The sequence below is a fragment of the Corvus cornix genome, chromosome 4 (genome assembly GCF_000738735.6).
Source record: "Corvus cornix cornix isolate S_Up_H32 chromosome 4, ASM73873v5, whole genome shotgun sequence".
Lineage (NCBI taxonomy): Eukaryota > Metazoa > Chordata > Aves > Passeriformes > Corvidae > Corvus > Corvus cornix.
In genome coordinates this window covers 39,348,479-39,362,536 of record NC_046334.1, presented here as the reverse complement: position 1 = coordinate 39,362,536, position 14,058 = coordinate 39,348,479, and the positions used below count along the sequence as shown (strand labels likewise).

The 14,058-nt window shown below is 35.9% G+C and overlaps 1 protein-coding gene across 9 annotated transcripts in view; it reads right to left on the bottom strand.

The window, feature by feature from the left end:
* TENM3 (teneurin transmembrane protein 3) overlaps nt 1-14,058 on the bottom strand; it is a 1,315,365-nt gene that overhangs the window by 604,311 nt on the left and 696,996 nt on the right. For all 9 annotated transcript variants that reach the window (XM_039550639.1, XM_039550640.1, XM_039550642.1 and 6 more), the window contains one exon: nt 5,981-6,138. The gene's annotated coding sequence lies outside the window, so the exon portion shown is untranslated. The remainder of the gene's footprint in view (nt 1-5,980; nt 6,139-14,058) is intronic.

The window sequence follows — 14,058 nt, the reverse complement described above, 5'->3', positions numbered from 1 at the left end:
AGGAAATGGCTTTCAAACTCTTCCTAACAGATGGAATAAAATCTGCCAGGTTATTAAATTACTACACAACTATTTTTAGTTTCCATTTCTAAATCCTTTTTCTTCTTTTGTCATATAATACGTCATTGCTAATCAAATCTCAGAAGCATTACTATTTTGAAAACAGAAGCTTGAAATGGCAGTTTATTATTCTTTGCCCTGAACATTTTTGTTGCTGCTTGATTTTTCTTCTAAAATTATGCAGTATTTATACAGATCTGTGTACTAAAAAATAGAGAAATTAAGTCAAAACATCAGTTTATAGGACTTACAAGCTTTAAAATTATTTTAGTGATGAATAATTGCTGTGAATCCTTATCTAGACTGCAGTCAAAGATTAAAGAAAACTGTTTGCTGAAAGCTAACAAGTAGAAATGGCCTAATAACTATGAAAACAAAAGCAAGTGCCTTGACTGTCTGGTGTAAAGCATATCAGAAGTGAAACATACTTTATTTTTGATGAATTGTACTTAGGAAGAATAGGAAGCTACTCAACTGCTGAGAAAATTAAACCAATTGTTTCCTCCTGTGAACTCTGTCATAGTGACAGATTTTCTTAGTGTACAAAGAATCCTTTGAAGGCAAATTTGCTTGTAATTCAAGTGTTATGGGAAAAAAAAATTGTCTCTTTGTTCAGGTACTAACTGGAACACCCACCCTTTTCTTACATGAGGTTCTATTATTACTGCTACATCTACACTACAGTACAGAAGTGATGATAAAAAAGGGAAGAATTAAACATGGTTTGCAACTATTATCATAGCAAATATTGCAGCACTGAAAGGAAGTATATTAACTGTAAAACGATTAAGTCAACTGGCAAATTCTGGTTTTACTTAAGGACAACAAACTTCAATCAACTAAAGAGTCAATCTTGCAACTTGCAAATTGCTCCTGTATCTGATTTTCAGTAGTTCATCAGGCAACAGTCAGCCTCAGATTGAACACAAAAATGCAGCTGAAAAAAAAAAAGCAGAACACACAGAGAGATTTAGATTGGAGTGATACTGTACAGCAGACCTGTGACATCTGGAAGCTGTATGGATTTACATTACTGCCTCAAAAGCAATGTAAAAGAATGAGAAAAGCCCCTACATTTTAGTTCAGTTCTATTGAATCTAACAAGTGTGAAGAAATAGTTTAGGGATTTTTTTGATACCACTACCGTGACTGATGTTGCTCAGCTACAAACAAATAAATGTATCAACGGATGAGGCTTCTAGCTTCTCTCAATTAAGGCTAGAACCTGCTGAACTTTTTCCAGTCAGGCATGTAAACTGTGAAATAACTTTACAACATGGTCCATAAGGTATGATTTCTTATAATAATATTTCTGTGAGAAATACTATGCATTGTAAATTTTAACTACACGGGGTTTTCTACCTATATCATATGACCAATGCAAATGCAGAAAAGTACCAATGCTCATCACTTTTTGGAACATTTCCAACCATTTGCAGTATCTTTGATTTTGTGCTTTGTAGCAGAGGAATATAATGGGAGCTTTCACAATCCTGTATTTTTGTCTTCTTATTGACTTTGCTTCTGAAGATGGGGGAAAAAAGAAAATAAAATTCAATTTTTTAAAAAGCATTAGTCCAAAAGATGAATTTGAAGGGTTCTATAAATGATCTGTCTTCTGAAAATGTGTCGATGAGGAAGAATGGGAAGAAGAAAAAAATGTGTTTTCAAAAACTAAAGGTGATAAAGCCTACACTAAATGCAAGGCTCCTAGGTAAGAGTAATTTTGCAAAGCCCTTTCTTTTCATGGGACAGAACTAGACTACAACTCAAAGCAAGATTTTAGGGAGCATTTGTTCCTCAGAACTGTATGCTTTCTGTTTATTTTAGGAAGAAATTATATCAAAATAGCATCTTTCAAATGTCTCAGAAACAACTGTGTTCAAAGTTTATTTGCAATAGAAATCTAAACGCAATATATTAAATAGAAAATGCCTCTGTTCTGTGATAACCTTTGCAACTAGTTTACTGCAGGAGCAATTAGGTATAGAAAATTATAATATGTATTTTAAAATTTAAAATGTAATTTTTTACAGTTATTGCAATATGATATTGAATTGTTTAAATTACAGCATAATAATTCATTCCTCCAGCATTCAGTGGCACTAGGCCTTTGGCCTCTTGCCTAACAATACACTAGACAAGAATTATTACATTGTAATTCACACTCTGTCATGCCTTATTGCTTAATTAAAGCATAACCCTTCATGACATGACAAGCAATTTGACTGTTACCATAATAGATTATTATCCCACCTAACTTATTTTAGTTTTACAAACCATTTTCTTTTTTTTTTTGGTACATGCACCGAGAATTATCAGAACAAATACACAGATGTTTCTTTATCTGTAAAGTGTGAAGGTTTAGGAAGAATAGCTAAAAACACAAGGTTGTATTTTTTATTAGAACTATTGCTTGAGTAAACTTGGACACCTTTTTCTTTTCTTCATTTTGCTTTGGGAATTAAATCCCACAAAACTTTGTAAAACTATTAAGATTCAAGTCTCAGATTAGGTGGCTGCCTATATTTTATTGTTGATCTTAGCTATCTAAATGATAAAGTTATACTATTTTAGCAACTTCTAATGTGGTATTAAAACAGCAATGAGGCTGAGGTTACCAAGTCTTTCAAACTCCAGACAAGGAAGTTGCCAGTTTAACTTTGTTGCAATATAGCAGTTAGCTACTCTGTGTTGAACATTATGTAATACTTAAAACATATTTTTCAGAAATAACTATTTGAATCACCTTTTTAGTAAGATTTCTCCCTTTTGGTGTTTCTTGGACTGAAACTTGGTAATATAGAAAAGGTAATCTGTTGTTATTAAAACACATCTGATTATAACTAAGAATTGACTAGGAGAAGTTCTACTTTTGTAAAAAGTCAATTACAAAACCCATTGACTTAAGCAAAACGTTATTCTATGAGATGAAATGGAAAAATATGTCAACAGCTGTGAAAACACACTTTAATATTCCAGCTTGCATTCAAAATATTTTAGTTAATATTACATATTTTTTTAATGCCTTCACATGGCCCTCACACGTGCAATACAACACAGCCATTTGGCTATGAATAATCCTTTGGTTTTGGCAACTACCAATACAAAATTAAAATATGTAAACATGGAACTCTGAAGTTTTGTGTGAACAAAACCCTGGATTTATTGAGAAGACATAGGCAATGCATTAAACATGCATAAAAACAATTTTAGCATGGAAATTGTATATACCATACCTAATAGATGTCCAACTCAGTTTCATATAATATCAAGGTGCAATTTAATGAGATTCCACTGAACTCTGTATGTCCTCAAGGTGACTGGGTTTTCCCTGGAACTCTCTCTGCTGTAACTATAAAATGTCTATGATGTGACTGTGATATAACTGAAACAGCTGCAGTCTTTGATCATATGCTGGCAGTTTACGTACAGATGCAGAATGTGTAATAAGGGCACACTTTATTAACTTGACTGATGTTCTGTTATTTTACTGGTTCCAAAAGCCAAAGGAGACTAGGCTCCACCATGTTATCCTGAGAATAATTTATTGTTGCAACTATTCAAAATGAAATACCTATCATTAATGTCTAATTGATTACCAAAAGCAAGAGGCATATATTGGCCTCAGTTGATCTGACATTTGCTATGATCTTTAAAGCTGCCGTTATAGCTAGAACTATTATTTTGAATTAGCACAAAGTACATTTTAACTACAGTTTAAAACCACTGACAACACTCTGAATGTATGCATATGTTTCCTGTTAATAGCTATTTCTACATATATACAGTCTAGTGAAACTTACAGTGAGCTTTTACCATTTCTTACATATAAAAATACACAGCTTCTGAAGGTGTGATAATAAAGTTAGACCTTGACATGCTAGTGGCTGTATTATGTTGTAGAAAAGCATCTTTGTTCTCCTTAACAGGTTAAAACATGTTTTGGTTCTACCAAATTTTTTTAAACAATTCATCTTTCTCAAAGTAGCCCGATTAGAGAGGAAGTAATTCGCACACTCTTTTGGCTACTTGGAGAAAGTTGAACTGCGTGTCGAGCAATTAAGAAAAAAATTTACTTAAAACCTAGGTATTTTGCCTCTATGCATGCAATATGGAAATCATAGTAACATTATAAATTATAGGCAAATATAAAAATTTGCAATGGGTTACTTTGGACAAAGAATTATTTCATGAAGAAGATGAAATTAATATTCTCAAAGAAGATGTACTAACAGTTTTGCACTAATCCTAAGAGTATAAAGTTTTCTAGATACAAAAGAGTATTTAGAATAGCCACTTTTCTAATAATTTATTTTTAATTTTGCACTTTTCTTTCTCTAGCCTCCATTTATATCTCTGTACTCTTAACTCTAAATTTAAGTTTCACTTTGTGCTCGTATTTTCACTGGAAGAAATAAAAAGTCCTGGACTCTCAAATCATTCTGCACCCATACTCCCAGTTTGCCTCCTTCTGTAATCTTGCAGAGAAAATACACATTTTCAGAACTTTGCTGGGCACAAAAGGGATGTTGCAAAATTATTGTACTACTTTGATGGGATGGCTCTCTCTCCAGGACCTCCCTTATGTAATCCCTGCTTTAGTTTTCTTTTCAATCCCTTTCTCTATAGCCTTTATGCTGCACTTGAGAGGTAAAACATCCCAGAAGTTAGAGTACGTGGTGCCCACAATATGTATGTTTACATTTTTTCCCATGGGTCTCTTAATCTAGATACAACCAGCTAGATCTGTTTCTATTCCAGTTTTAAGCATATGTCAGTAAGCATTTATACTTTAATCTTCTTCACTACGGATATTCCCCAAGAAAGTGTAATTCCTCTAGCCCGCAAGCTTAACCCCACTGATTAAACTGCTGGCTTGTTTTTAGAATCCTAAAACATTCTGAAATATGTTCAATTTTTTTCCCCACACCTTGAATGCTTCCCATTTCTAGAAATGAGGAGAGATAACAGGTAAATTTAAAATACAGACATTGCAACAGAACAGAGTTCTTTCATGAAAGTCTGATGCCTATTTCATGAGCTTCATTTTCACTGATGTTTGTTATAAGACACCAGAAATTAAAGTTATAAATAAAGAGTAAATAAGCTAAAGTATTCTAAGTTATCCAGTCAAAAAAACATGATCAGAAAAGTTCTCTGAGACTGAATATCTTCTTATTGTACCCTGGATTACTTTTCAAAACATAGATAAATCTTTATGTTTGGCCTTCTTACCATTTTTTTCCCCTTGGCTGCTTCTTGTACTTCTTAAATACCATTTGCACTGCAATTTTTCTGCCAAGTATCTCCGTGATACATTTCAGTGCCCTTTATTCCTCTCCATCTACCATGTTCTTATCAGTACCTTTTTGTGGACTTCAGCTCAGAGGAGAATACTGGACTTTATTCAATGACTTCATCTTAACTGACTCCAGAAAAATATGCAGTTAAATTAATCACAAAGTTTATTTTTGAAGTATTAAATTGAATCCTAGAAAGAAATAATTGCTTTACAAATATTATAAAATCTCTGATACTGACTGTGGGTCAAAATTAAGAGAACATTTCCAGATAAACCACTACTCACCCATTGAAATGTCTCAGTTTAATACCACACAACTTCTGTTCAGAAAGTATATATTGCTACACAGCACTATTTGTGATGCAAAGCATAGCCCACTGACTTACCAGGTGTCCTTGTTTTTTAATATTGAATACCGTCCCATTATTCAACTGCATATCACTTAACTAAAAATCTAATTTTCATAGTAAAACAAACCTTACATCTAAAATCTGAAGAGTTGACTCCTATAGTTAAAGATGTTCCACAGTTCTGCAAGATTTCCCCCTCTCCCTGCCCTCAGGAGAATATAGATGGCTGAAAAGGAACTGTTCGTATGCTCATCTGTTCTCCTACCTTTTCTGATGAGTTGGCTGCAGAAAAGTGTATAAATGGAAAGCTCAATTAGTGCAATTTTTGTATCCTTGGATGTCAATCATTACTGTTGAGAGGTGGGACTTTCAGGATCTCTGTGCATTAATTAAGAGCTCATCTCAGAAGAGTAGTCATTACACCTAAGGACCAAAAATAAGTTTTAATTAGAGTCTAGAAGACAGTGTGCCATCTACTTACAAAACTAGTTCTTTGGTAAGAAATGAACAGCTGTGGGACTTTATTAGTGACAATGCAAAGGCCATAAATCTACTGCTTGCCTTTCAGAATGCAGAAGTATCATTGTGTATTGTAGGTCTGCCTGGAAAACCGGACAAGTTCTGCAATACCCTGAGGACACCGCTCAGATTTCAACCAGGCTGTATGAATGCCAACAGGATTATTAGACCCTTGTGAAATTACTGATGCTAGGCTGATGTTGAAGTTACACAGCTGAAGTTAGACTGTATTTCTCTCTCATAGCCCAGCCCGTCTCTGACTGCATGTGCAATAGGCCAACCAAGGCAAACTCAGCAAAGGGGGCAAGTGGGCGTGCACAATGAATCAGTCATTCACCGACTGATACAATGTGTAGGCAGCTTTTGGCTGGCCTGAGACATGTCAGGGCTCAAGAGAGGTTAGAAACCAGCTGGGCTAACTGGTGTCTGCTGCCCGAGAGATCTTTCCTTGTGGCATGACTTATCTGAGGACAAGCAAATATTCTGCCTAGGATTCTCTAGGGAAATAAAGTATAAATAATTGATTATATCATTTATGAATTAAAGGTAGGAAAAGAAATTTTAAAAGCTGGTCTGGAAAAAAAACATGTCAGCTAATAACTCAAGCATGAAAAGGGGTAAAACTTAGAGAAGAATTAAGTCTACATTCCAGAGACCAAGGAAAACCTTGTTTGGCTATGGGTGAAATAAGAAATATAATGTCCTAATAAAACAAAACAAAAAAACCCCCAAAAAACCAAAAGAGCACTCATATTGATCTAGGAAGGATGAGACAAGACAAAAAAACCAAGCTCCAATATGAAAATAAAGAAGAAAAAAACAGTAATAAAAATTCAGTGTTAAAATATTGTCGTTTCTTGAAGGACAAAAGTTAACATATACTTAAAATTATATAAATAATAATAATAATAATAATAGTTTTAAAGGTTACTGCAAAGAAAAAGAGCAGAATAGGAAGGCATGTCAAAAGGAGACTAAGATTTACTATTCACCAGGAATAGTAGAACAAGTGTTATGACCTTCTTCATTGCTATTATTTCATGGTCTTTTACTAAATTACTGTAAATACATTTAAGAGACAGATATTTTTCTGAAATATTGTTTGAGAAACACATGCTATAAATTTCCAATCTAATCAATATACCTGAGGAGTAATGAAAAACAGCACCGAATTTAACAACAAAAAAAGCTGTAGCTATTGCTGGTAGATTGTTTAAATTGTTTTATTCTAAATAACAGTGAGTGATGAAAGCAACGTTATAGCAAGGGAGCAATCAGTCTTTTAAAGACATTCAGAAAAACGTGGACAATAATTTATGCTACTGTAGTTCAGAAAACTTACTTTAATGCCTTTAATAAATATTTTAATATTTCATGCCCAAACGCTTTATTGTAAATTTTTTGCAGCCAAGAATTGCTTTCTACAGAATAGGCACAGAAACACTCTCTAGGATGTACTGATTTGGAATATTACTGTATTTACTAGTAGATTTCTACAGACTTCTTCAGCTTATCAGATAAGCTGGCAGTACACACCAATACATTCTTAAGAATGTTAACACCGAAACTTGCTATTTAAAAGTTCAACTTTCATTCTGCAAAATAGAGTACATGCTACTGCTATGGATATATGCATATTACAAAATCTGGTATTTACTTCTCTGTAGGTCTAAGTTATTTTTCACATGATAACAGTTTTCAGGAAAGGCCATGTTTAATATTGGCTGGTACCATGAGTAGGCTGTTTTAAATGAAAAAGGAATTTATCCAGGGCTTGTCACATATATTCTCTGAAGTAAAGAAAAGTGCTGAGTCTTGCTATCTGGGGTTTCCCATAAGTAACCTTTAACACACTTCTTGTCAGCTGCTTCTCTTGATTAAGAAGATGGAAGAGATAATAGATACACTAAACTCCAGAAGAGACAGAGAACTTTTGTTCCTCTGAACAATTATATCAGTTTTATAATGGTTTAATTTCTTGTTATTCACAAGGGACAATGCCAAGAGCTGAAGCAGAGGACTGCTAGCAAAGTACAGATTGCATGTTAGCAGCATGGTGCCTTCTCAATCCTTCATGTTTCCTAGTTGGCCTCTTCTGAACTCATACTCCAATGTGCTGTTTTGGAAGCCAGCCATAAAAAGAGGCTAACTCAGACAATAAAATCTGGGTGATCTACTGAACTGTGACTGAGATTTGTGACCTGCCTTAAACTGAATCAGATTCAACTACAAGACTTCTTACAAGCAGCTCTCACCAAGAGCCTGGCAGAATGTCAACACAGTTGTACTAAATATTTGACACAAAACTTGCTGAGAACCACATGGCATCACGTATTGTCATGAAAGTAACTTAAAGCTAGATTAATTCAAATGGAAAGAATAATGAAAAATAGCAATTAGAAAATGTTTCTTACGGTGAAGACTGTTCTATAGCAAGTTATATTGAACAGAAAATCAAAAAGAGGAACAATACTAAAATTATTTCAGACTCCCTCCTGGCCAACTTTAAACCCTTCATTGAAATTTGAAAGTTCGATGCCTTGTTCAAAATTTCCTCTGTTGCAGCAAAGAAAGGGAAATGCACTTCCTAGATATCCAATCAGACTTAGAATAGCTTCTACCTTTGCACTTGTTGTTGTGGGTGTGTTGAGCACCAAACTTCTAACTTGGACATGTTGGTGAGTACTTGTATTTACTTAATCTACATCCTACAGTTTGATTTTCAGAGGTGCCTAATAAATAAATTTCAGTGCAGCATTGAACATGTATCTGCACATTTAGATGCTATTGGAGATATGAGCAGGGATTTCCCAACCTCTCTAACACCAGCCAAAAGCTGATGGGTAGTACTGTGCAGAGGTCCTTATTCCTACTGATCAGTGCCTTTCCTGCTGCCTACCACAAAATTAATAACACAAAAAAAGTACAAATATTTTCCTATTTATACTGAATTGTATTTATTGTTTCTCATATGGTTAATACTTTAGTCTTTTGGGGAAAAAATTAATAATTTTATCCTGCTTTAACATTTTTGTTTTCTCAAGAAGAGACCAGAACAATGAAAAAAATTTGATTAATTTATCACCATAGATGTGTTCTTTCCTCCAGTTAAACTAACATTTAAGAAAATTTCAGAGTCTTCTATAAAAAATGAACTTCAATGTGTGATCAGAGTCAAGGAGCCTGCAGTGCACATACTTAGCTTTCAATCTAGAAACAGACTATGTGGTTGGAATTTGAGGACCACAGCTTATTCTTTGTTAACTGATAAAACATCTGATTATTCTTGAAAAATAGTAAGAATCCGAAATTCAAGATGGATATCAATGTGCTCACGCAAGGGGTGGAGATAAGCCAATAAACATAATATGTAGCTTTCAACCCTCGTAACATTTCTTATCTTCAGTAGTTTCTGCTGAAATTGTAGTGACAACAGAAAAAGTATTTATGCAAGAACTAAACAGAAGTGTGTAATAAGGCACTGGAAGACATAAAAGTATAAAGAAAAATTAATTAAAATTTAACTGAAATTTAGAAGTAGCAAAACAAACAGAGAGTAATTTCTCCATGGCCAGCACTGTCTATAGATCAAGGCCTCTTCCTGAGATCCATCAATTTATCATACAGCATTGGAGTCACTTTGAAAATGATTCCATTGTAGTCAGCAACACCCAAATTGCAAATGGAAGTTATTAATCAGACAGCAGAACCACAATGTTTTCTACCGTCAAGACAACAACCACTGCTGACTAATGAATAAGAGAACAGTGTTTAAATTAAGATACACCTGTATGTGATAACTTGGTTTTCAGCATTTTGCTGCCTCATTTTGGTACCAAATCAACCTTTTTATTTGTTAACTTTTTCTTAACTTTCCTTATCTCAATTTCTGTGTTTATTCACAGGATCATATCAGAAAATAGACAAATTATATCAAAATTTTTCTTTTCTTCATTATTGTTTGGGCAATTTTTGATTGCTTTTTATTATATTCTTACATAGTTAAAAACTGAAGAACTTAAGAACATTATGGTCTTATTCTTATATTATTATATCATGATAATATAAAACTATTTATTAATTTTGAGGGACAAAGGAGGCAATATTTTAAAAATACTTATTGTTCTTCAACTGGGCTGGCTGATATCATTACAGCTGATTGGATAAAACTTTGCTAGAAAAAAAATCATCACAGATAAAATACAATATAGAAATTCCAAGAGTTAATAATACAAGAGTAAAAGAACTACTAATTGTGAAATTTCTGGCTGTCTGATGTCAGCTTGATTAACAGGTTTCTTTCACTTGTTGGAATTTTATGTTCAAAAAAGCTATTAAAATGATAACAAAAAATCTCATAGAAAGGAAGGGATTAAGGCAGCATTGGAAAAATGATGCAAGAGAGATACTGAGAGTGAAACATGGTTGTGTAGAAACAATTGAGGTTATATAGGAAGTACCTGGGCTTGCTTAAATTTGAGAGAATAATATGTTTTAAGCAGTGTTGTGGTCACTTGCACAGAGTCACGCTGCCATGCTCATAGAATGGTTTAGGTTGGAAGGGATGTGAAAGACCACCTAGTTCTAGCCATGGGCAGGGATACCTTGTTGGCACCTCTACCATTTAGAGAGGAAAGTTATGATCTGGAATGTATTTGCAGAAACCTCCTGGATTTCTAATGCTCTGTTACACTGTCCCCTTAGCAGATATCGGGGTAGTTGAAGCACCCCATGAGAACCAGGTCTTCTAAACATAGGACTGCTCCTATCTGCCTGTAAAGCACTTCATATACGTGGTCTTCCTGGTCAGGTGGCCTGTTGCAGGCCCCCACTATAATTTCATCTATCCCTGTGCTCCCTTTATCCTGACCTAGAAGCTTTTGACTGACTCCTCATCTGTCCCCAGGCACAGCTCCATGCACTCCAGCTGGTCACAGAGAGGGCAACACCACCACCTCCTGGTCTCCCATATCTGTCCTTCCTAAAGAGCCTATATCCTTCCATTCCAATATTCCAGCCACAGAAGCCACCCCAACACATTTCTGTGATGCCAGGAAGATCATATCCCTACAGGCACGCACATGTCTAAACCCACACTACACACACTTCCATAGAGGCATTTAAATTGTGCCCCCAATGAAGGCAACTTGCTGACTGGAGCAGCTGCAATTCCTTTGTTCTACTCTTCAGGTGCTCTCCTGCTGATCTGTGATACCTGTGCAGGCTTCTGGGCATCTATTGCTGGCACTGGCATCAAGCTGGTAGGAGTGGAATGGATTAAAATTCCCTTTCCCGGGAAAGGTGCATTTAAAGTCTTCAACATCTTGACAAATGTATGAATGAAGATGCAGTTCTCTTCCTCTGATAGATGGGCTCCATCGGCCCCCAGCAGACCAGGTTCCTCAAACTGAGTCCCATGGTATAACAGACCCCTGGCTGTGTCATCAGCCCTGTAACCATTTGTCAATTCACCAGAGTCAGCTAGCCCTTTCAAACCCCTTTCCTCTGACCAGCAGGATTGGTGAAAAAACTGCCTGTGCTCCAGAGTCCCTTACTGCTGCTTCCAGGACTCTGTAATCCTGCTTGATACTCCTCAGACTGCTCCTGGCTGTATCACTGGTGCCCACGTGAAACAACAGCAATGGATAGTAGCCAGGAGACAGTGTAAGGCTTTACAGTCTCTCGGTGACATCCCTGATACGAGCTGCAGGGAGCAGCACACCTCTCTGGAAGCCACTTTAGGTTGCCAAATGGCAACCTATAGCTCTCGGAAGAGTCACCTGCTATCTCCTACCTGTAGCCTCTTATTGCACTGGCTGTTGCACAGGGAGCAGATTGGACTGCATTACTCAGCCCCAGCAGCTCTCCTGAGGTGACAGGTCTTTCCTCTTCAGTTTGCAGAGCAGTGAACAGGTTCTGTAAGGGCACCTCAGGCTTCAAGGAAGTGTCTTTCTCCTGCTGGTCCTTGCCATTGCAAGCTTCCATTCTTATGTATTACTGGCCCCCTTCCTACTGTGTGTGTGCTGTTGGGGTAAGTTTTCAGCTGTTTGGCTGCAGGCTCTGGGTTCACTGCAGACTGTACTTGGAAACAGCTATTTAACTCCTTCTCAGCTTCCCTGATGTTATATAGCCTTATCACCATCCCCTGCAGCTCAGCCACCTGCATGTTCCACTGACCTGGGCAAGAGAACCTATTGTGATCAACCTTTCCTGTACTTGTGATGTGTTTCTGCAGGGAATGGATAACACATGTCTTTATAGGGAGATACCCTTTGTAACTTTGATCTTTGTCACAAAAACTTACAGAAATGTGTCACTGAGACAAAATCAAAATTTACAGTTGGGCTCACCAGGTTCACCCTATCAGCAAAGGGAGCAGTGTCCTAGTATTAAGACTAAGAACAGTAAAGGAAAAGAAGAAATGGTGGCATATTCTATCTGAAGAAAACACTTGTAAAGATTGTATAAAGGATGAACAACTGAGTGATTGACAGGAAACTGGAGCAAGAATTTGAGAGCATAGCTTCAGCCTGAAGTTAGGTCAACTGCTATATTCAATCCTGCCAAAGTGTTGGTAAGGTTTTTTCACTTGAAATAGAAGCCTGCAAGACAGACCAGGGAAGAGACCACAGGTGCAGCTTGCCACTGTACTGTCATAACAATAAATAAGGTTATCTGTCATGATCAAGCCATCTGGAGAAGTCCTTTATACTGTACTGAATAGATGTTATACATTTATTTAAGGTTACAAAGAGCATTTAAAATAGCATTGATTTGCTAAGAAGTAGCCTGTGTCCTGTAATTAAAGGCAGCATCACTGTAAATGTGCAGGCAAAAATTGTAGGAAGAATTTTAAGGGCATTTTGGTACTAATGATTTATAAGTGATGATACACAACTTTAAAAAAGAAAAACAGATGACTCTTGAAAATGCTATGTACTACAGCAACCTAGTACTGAAAGCAGTGATCCAGCCATCAGTGTCTGGGTATTTATTCCTTTTTAGAGAAGTTATCTAAAACAGGCCAGTTCCATCATCATATATCAACAAATCATATTGTAAGAAAAATTATCTACCCTGCAAGTAGCAAATTCACAAAACCCAACAAACAAATCTATCTTTTTCTTGCTGGTAAGGTATACACTCAAGCTTTGCAGCTAAGGGTATATATGGGAATCCAGCTGATCATGGGATTATCTACGGGACAAAATAAATTACAGCTAAAAGTACAGGATCTGGATTGAGCTGTAGCCTTTCCCTACCCTCCCCCTTCTGCTGTAGAACACAAAAGCTATGTTAAAGGATATGTTTTTTTTCAGAAATCTGAATGATCATTACACTTCCTTTTCTACTGATACCTTTTTAATATAGTCCACCCTTGCCATACTTCCTAAATGTCGTAATAGGAAAATAAATGACAGGTATAATTTCTTTTCTGAGAAGCAGACAGGTAGACTGAGAAATATTATGTACTATGCTGATAGTCTACAGCATGTGCAAGTGAAACCAGTACTGAAATTAATTCCAGTTCCTTTCCATAACCTCTCTGCTGACAGACTCAAAATCCCCTCAATTTCACATATACAGAATACGAGGGACCACAACATATTTTGTACTCTGAGAAAAATCTGCCTGTTATCTGTTCTCCACATTAAGTCCACTTCACTGCAAAAAGCTCCTGTATCAGCATTCCTGTTTACAATCATAAGGTTGCTGCAGCCTCAACTATAAACTTAAAAAAAGTAGCTCTTTCTCTCTTTCTATGGCTATCTGTTCTTTCCCCAATAAACTTAGCACATTTCTCTTCAACACCATCTTTTTGTG